Source organism: Egretta garzetta, unplaced genomic scaffold (genome assembly GCF_000687185.1).
Source record: "Egretta garzetta isolate BGI_Z169 unplaced genomic scaffold, ASM68718v1 scaffold206, whole genome shotgun sequence".
Classification (NCBI taxonomy): domain Eukaryota; kingdom Metazoa; phylum Chordata; class Aves; order Pelecaniformes; family Ardeidae; genus Egretta; species Egretta garzetta.
This window is the reverse complement of record NW_009259984.1, coordinates 1,982,846-1,990,041: the sequence shown is the minus strand read 5'-3', so window position 1 is coordinate 1,990,041 and position 7,196 is coordinate 1,982,846.

Genomic DNA, 7,196 nt, shown 5'->3' with positions numbered 1-7,196 from the left:
AAGCCCAGTTTGAAGCATTTTATCTTAAACCACAGGGTAATGCTTATATGCATGTGCTGGAAAGCCATCATGGCTTCAAATTCTGACCCATCGAAAATGAAAAACCCATAAATGTAAGGCAGAGCATATTTCTGAGGTGGCTTCTCACAGTGGTCCCTTCTACACTAGCCCAGTCCCTGCAGAGGGCTTGGCTCTGGCTGTTCCCCAAAGCCTCTCTGAGGCATGAAGTGAGTCAAATTCAGAGCAAATTAACTACAAACCAAAACTACATTTCCTTCAAAATTACAAATTTAAGTGAAAATATGAAATCTGCTATAGAAATGTTGGTGAAAAATGCCAGCCAACTACCAAAAAGTTAAAGCTCTTGTAGCTCTATAATTTCGCAGCTGGAAGTATTTTTGCTGTCTTGTTATATACTCTATTGGTCACCATCTGATTCTTTATTTTTTTCCTTTGACAGTTATGATGTATTAGTCTGTATTAGACACAAGCAGTTAATATAGCTTTTATGTCTCTCTTCTTCTCTTTCCTTGTGTAACTACTCACAGAGTAATTTTAGAAACAGTATTTTAAAGAACCATTCTTGGATGATCGAAACAATTGAGAGGCCTTTATGGGGAAGGCTACCTCCAGTTGTGTTCTTTTATTTGCAAGTTGGCAGCTCCCTAACCCCAGCTTTATGAAAAACTGGGCTTAATGTTTTCCTGTGGTGTAAATCCAGCGGTTCAGATCCTGTAATGTGTGTATATAGTAAATCACTTTTCCTGGAGAGTTGAATTTTTCTTGCTTGCTGAATATTCCTGTGGCATACAGAAGCTGCAAGCTGACCCAGTGAGTAAAGCAACAGGACTACAAAAAGCTAAAGGCAACCACAAGCTCTTATTGCTGTTGTGCTAGTTTTTGGGGTAAGATTCTTCTTGCTTAACTCTTAGCTATTCAAATCTAGTGGTTTAGTCTAACTCAGTATCTAGGCTTTTTCCACAGCACCTCCAGAGGGCTGTTAAGCCCATTCTTTAATGCTTCTTTTGGAGGATATGAATTGCTGTCCACAGGTCACCATCTGACCAGAGAGTATGGTTCAACAACTGGCTTGGACTAGACATCTAGATCTTCAAAGGCCAAAGTTGGGTTACTTGAATCCCATCACTAACATTTAAATGCGCAGTTAGTTAAATAGCTAAGCTGTATTGTGAGATGTGAGATTGAGTCTACAGCAGCTCTAATTCTTAAATTCTTACACTAAACAACTGCTATTACTCACTGTAGAAAGAAGAAAGGGAACCAGGCTAAGTGGATCTGTTGTCTGCCTATTCTTTTGTAAATCCGTCACATAAATATCTGCAGTCTTTAGGGAAACAGAATGTATGCCTAGCCATGGAAAAGGGGAGCTTAAAGTGATTTCATGTGCTGAGTTTTAGCCACAGAAATCTACCATGTGCATAGCAAACAAGTGGACAACCCAGCTATGTGCTGAATGGTTTCACTGATTTTCTCTTTTTCTTCTATCTGCTGTCCGCATGGCTGTGTATGAAGGATGGGACAGAAATACATGCTCTTGTGACCAGTCACATTTGCCTTTTTTACAGTATAGAAATGCTTAGTGGGAGTTGTTAATTCTAGAATGAAATTAAATATTTACATAGCCACTTGGTGTCCTTGTTTTCAAAAGCCCTTGGATCAAGTTTGACTAGAATAGAACCAATATGTTTTTGAGCTGACCTAGACCCTTACAATGTTAATATATGCTTGTTTTTATGCAGTCTGCCACTAGTACGATTATAACCTGTGATTACTTAGTGCGTTGCTGGAAGATGTATTGCATCCTGTATGAATTCCAGAAAAGATAGACTCAGAAGACTGACAGGAAGTTGCCAAAATTTACTTCCTATGTTTGCAGAAATTAAGCCCCAAAATTTCAGAAAAATCACAAATACATTCAGGACTGATCATCTAAAGGTCACCTGAAGATAGTCGTACAAATATCACTGTTAAGCCAAAACACCACAGTTGGCCTGAACTATCTCAGTCTTACACAGAGTAATCATTGGAAAAAACAATCTGTCACCAACGTCCATTGCCCAGATAATGTCACAAAATGAGATGTGCTGAGATAATCTTGGCAAGAGAGCCAGGGTGGAAAAGGGGGTCTGTTCACCTTGGCAAGAAGAATGTTCCTTTCTAGCCCCAAATATGATGACTGCAAAGATCCAGACCATGTGAGCTGAATATTAAGCCAAGAAACTTGAAAAAGGATCTTCTCTACTGCAGCAGGTTTCTGATTCAGCCATGAATGATTGGGAAGTAATTGAAAGCTGTTGCAATCTGCTCGGCCATCTAACACAGATTGAGTTAGGCTGTTTCAGGCAGTTCAAATAAATTTGTCTATGCAACTAAGCCATTGCCACAGAGAGCTAGTTGTCTCTGCAATTTATCACTTAGTCTAAATGTTATTCTGGCAAGCTCAGAAACCTGTGATACAAGGATATGATTCAAGTTGCAACTGAATTGGAGCGCACCTCAACCTCACCACTTGCACAAAGGGATCTTTGGGGATTGGCTTCTGAGAAAGCTTTCCCTATCCCTACCCTCCCACCTTGTGAGATGTCAAGAAAATAGGTATGAATGATAAAACCTCGAAAATGGCCAAAGAACTGGTGTTAATTGGTGCTAAAATATATTTGCTAGTGTGTGTCAATGGAAATTCACAATTGCAAAGGATGAATTATGTGTTGATGAAAGACCTTGCAAAGAGCTTATTTTAAAGTAGGTTTGTTCCTTTAAAGTATGCAGATGAAAAGTTACATTTATAATCTGAAAGTTATTAACAATCTTATGTTAAAAACACATAAGAGAATAACAGAACCTTTTGTAGCAATGATGTGTAAGCTCCGTGGGAAAGACTGGGTTATACTAAGTGTAGCCCGTTAAGTATCTGTTTACTGTATCTTTTGCACTTGTGTGCCCTGATGTCCCCATCATGTTCTACCTTCCTGTGCCTTACTGCTTCACCAGTAGAGTGCTGGTCTTATTGATCTGTTTTTGCAGTGTACAGAAATCCTGTACAATAGGTACTGTTCTTATTTACTATACGGTGTCTCTAAGATTGTCGGGTGGCCTGGCCATTTGCAAGGGTGTGAGTCCAGTCTTTGAGTGCAAAAGCAGCATTTATGACAGTTGAGTTACCAAGATCCACATTTATGACTGTGAATGTTGTCTGCAATATATATTTTTGCTGCATATGTGATTTAACATGCCAATTATTTTAGAATGAAGAATAAAAAATAGACATTTGGTCAGCTTAATCCCTGACTCATTGTAGATTTCAGTAGCATTATGATATGGACTAATTTGTCCCTTCCAGTCTCACTGCATCCTTAGAGACCTCAGATGCTATGGTTGTGCCTCTTCTTCCTCCTGCCACAGAGCAGCAGAAGGAGATACACCATTTAGTAATCTCAAGTGACTTATGTAAAGTCTTACTTGTGGGGTTAAAGACCATTATGTATTTGTTTATAAGCCATGTTGTGTAAAGGTGTCATCATCTTTTCTCAAGAGACAACCTTCTCTCAGTACAATGACCAGTGTCACTATGCAGCTAAAGCTGAATAAACTGTCTTCTGTGCTCTTTCTTACAGTCTAGGAAGACTAGAGGGGCATGGAAGAATCAGGGGGCAGTGAAAAGACACTCTCTCCCCCCTTTTCTACCACATAGAAGCCAGGAAAGTCTGGCCAGTTCAACGTCAGCAACAGAAGATGATTAATTTGAAAGTCTTTCAATCTCTCAATTAAGAAGCTTCTCTCATTGTTTCCTGTCTTCCACTTCTTCAATGCTGCCACTGAAATACCCCAAGACTGGGTTATCTCTTAAAATAATAATCATCCTGTAAAGTCTCCTTTTCCAAATGAAATGGGATTAAACATGGACTTCTCAGTAAGGATACCCTTACTGACAGTCCTTCATTCTATGACTGCTTATTCATTCTGGTTTGCCTTAAAAGTTTTTACACTCAGTCTTGGTGGCTTCAGTATGCAGCTGGTGTCATTATGGCTGGACTCATCTGTGATGCTCATTCGGGTTTGTGCAGCACCCACTTAGTCTGCTCCCACCTCAGCTCGCTGCCTTCTTGAGGATACTGTGTAAAATGCATGGCTGATCTGGTCTCCCACATGTTGCAGAGGGAACTTCCATTAAGGTCTGGTGGCTCCATGCTGGGGCATAAGATCGTAAATATTTTAGACCGCAGTGTAGTGTAGGTAGCTGTGAAGTTACAGTCTGGAAACACCTAACTTTGACTGCATTAGCGAGGTGCCTTGGGTGAGGCATACATGGTCACACTGCTTTTGGTCATTCAGAGTATGGACAGAACAAGGTCACCTTTTCTTACAGTGCAAAGGGAGGCAGACCCTTAATCACTGCAACACTTAGTTCTCACAGTGCTGAGCTGTAGCGCACCTGGTGCTTAGCTCCCCTGTGAAAAATTGATTAGTATATCTCTATCTCGTACTCTTTTGGAGATGCAACATCTCCAAAGTGCTTTGAAACTTATGAAGGTGTACAGAAGAACAAATAGATGGTGAAATTACATGAAAGAGAATCAAAAATGTTCAACACCCAATTGTTTTCATATCTTTCCACCTTTTTACCCCTGCCCAAACCAACCCATTTTTATGTACATAAATTTGATGTATGTTTCAAAGGCAAGGATCACTGCTAGATCCTACAGTTATTTATTTCCAAACCCCTTAACCATTTAATCGAAATGTACAATTACTCTAAGTTAGAGTTCACCTTAATAACCTTCATAATGAAGAAGAATGAAAGTAATAATGCATCGGTTACACTGCTTATTCCAATAACAGCAATTGTTAAAGTGGCAGGGCATCAGTTATGCTGACGTATAACCAGTTGCACCACTAAAGTAACAATGGTAAATAGGTGGCCTTTTTTAACAGGGTTATCTCATCATGCCATTCAGAAGTTGATGATCCTTAATTGTCTTGTAAGTGTAATTTAAGACTTCCTTCCTGACAGAAAAGGATTTCCGAGGGCCTGGAAAGAGTTAGGTCCTGCTGGAGGAGCCTGTCTCTCCTCTTCATGATGCCAAACCTTGTGAATGTCCACAGATGTAAATTCAGGCTGTGGTCAGAGACTGGCTTCTCTCCTTTGCCTAACTGCACTTTGTCTTTTATCGCTGATTTGCTGTCTATTTCTGTGGAGAGATATTGACAATACTCACCCAAAATGTTTTCACAAGTTTTCTGTGAACTAGAACGCTAACTTTTTTAAATCAGCCTTGCTTTTATTTTTTTAGTCCCTTAAATTCAGGCAAGAAAACTTCATGCTTAGTTGTGGATTTCAGTCCTCTGCTGCTGTACTGAAGTGCTATGTTTTCTAATACCCGTTCACATATCTTCGATGAAGTACACGCTACTAAAAGGCTGCATTGTTTATTGAGTTTATAGCTTCTATACTTTTACCTAAAGCCTCATGATAATTAATACGTTTTTCAAATTCCTGTTCTTGAATGAAAATTCAAGCATCTCAGTGCTCATATATTAAAGAGCAGGACTTTAGTATGTAGGGTTCAGGGAGTAAAAATGTGAAAAGGTTCTGGGGGGGGTTAGAAAAAACCCAAACAAACAAATGCAGAAGGGCAAGTAAGAAACCTCAGAGGTTTTTGGCAATCTTCTGATTTGTTTTGAGTCTGGTGCATGAATTTTGAATGGATTGGGTTAGCAGTGCACCTCGCACAACTATTTTCATTTGCAGAAGTTGAGCTGAAACATAGCTCAAGTATTACATATAATATCCCATGTGAAATGAATTAGTCTCACAGGGCTCTCATAGATGTTAAGAGTATAGACAAAAATTTACAGCAAGTGCTTGGTGTTACCATGACTTGATGAATTACTCTACATCAGCTAAACTACAGAACCTACCAAGGTGCTCTTCCTGGCCACCAGATGTGTGGTGGGTTAAGGTGATGCACTTTGATTCACAATCAGTGTGCATGTAAGATCACGTGGATAGTCAGGTACCAGCTGAAGTGACAAGTGGTAAGCAATTTAGCCATCGCTATACATATTATTTATGGCTGGGGTGAATGAGACACACTCAGATGGACAGTTACCAAGGTTTAGTTGATGCATGAAGTACCTGTTAGGAAGGAGTAACAAGATTACTTGTGATCACTGTCCTTAATTTCAAACAGTCGAGTGTATCACCACTGACCATCAATCTGCACCCCTGATCAGCAAGGGCAGCACCTTCTTTCTATACCAAACCAAACTTTCACTTGGTTTTGCATTAAAAATTTGATTGTGATGCAGGAAATGAAGACATCTCAAGAAGTCTCTTGCTCAGTCACGTCTTATTTCTTTTGTTATTCTGCTGTTACGAATTTTTACTGAGATCTCAAGGAAAGTAGAATATTACTTTCAAGTGCTGCCTTTTAAAAGTTGCTTCAGAAATATGAAACAAATTGTCAGCAGCCTATGGAAATGTTCAGTAGGAACTCAGGTCTCGGCTTGAAGTAAAGTTTGGTGTTTCCCAAGGTAATAAATATCCCTTCATTCTCAGATCCTTGAACTTACTAGCAGTGTGGAAAGTGCCTGCGAGTCTGTTCAGGAAACAGGACTTGAAACCACAAGGTATGCTTTGAAATGCAACAGCAAGTACAAAGTCACTTGAAGCCTCAGCAAAGTGAAGTAGTAAACATGATGACTCTGGCTTTCTTGTACAGCACTTTTGGAGCTAATTTGAAGCTGCGCATTCCCAATGCAACCAAGGGCTACAAGAACTTAGCCAGCATATTTTAAATGAGGGCCTTCCAATTGGAATAGTCCCTGTGTTGCGCTGAACTGCAAAAAGATTGACTGCATTTGCATCATTAACTTGGAGAGAGCTCACACAGCCAACTTAATAAATATAGTGATAAAAAAAAAAATAATTCCCAAGTTCTTGCTACTGATATGATCCCACAATTCCTCTGGGGTAATTTCTTATTACTCTTGTTTGCTTAATGTGAGTTAGATCAGTGTGTGTCCAAAGAACAGAAAGGCATCAGCTTTGGATGGGCTTTGGTGATCTTTCTGGTCTGTCCTTTTTCTGGGTAATTTTCCTATTTTCCTCCAGCTTTGCATACACTTGAAGGTAAAGGCAAAGTTGGCTTTTTTGCCCCCCTCCCCCGAGCGCG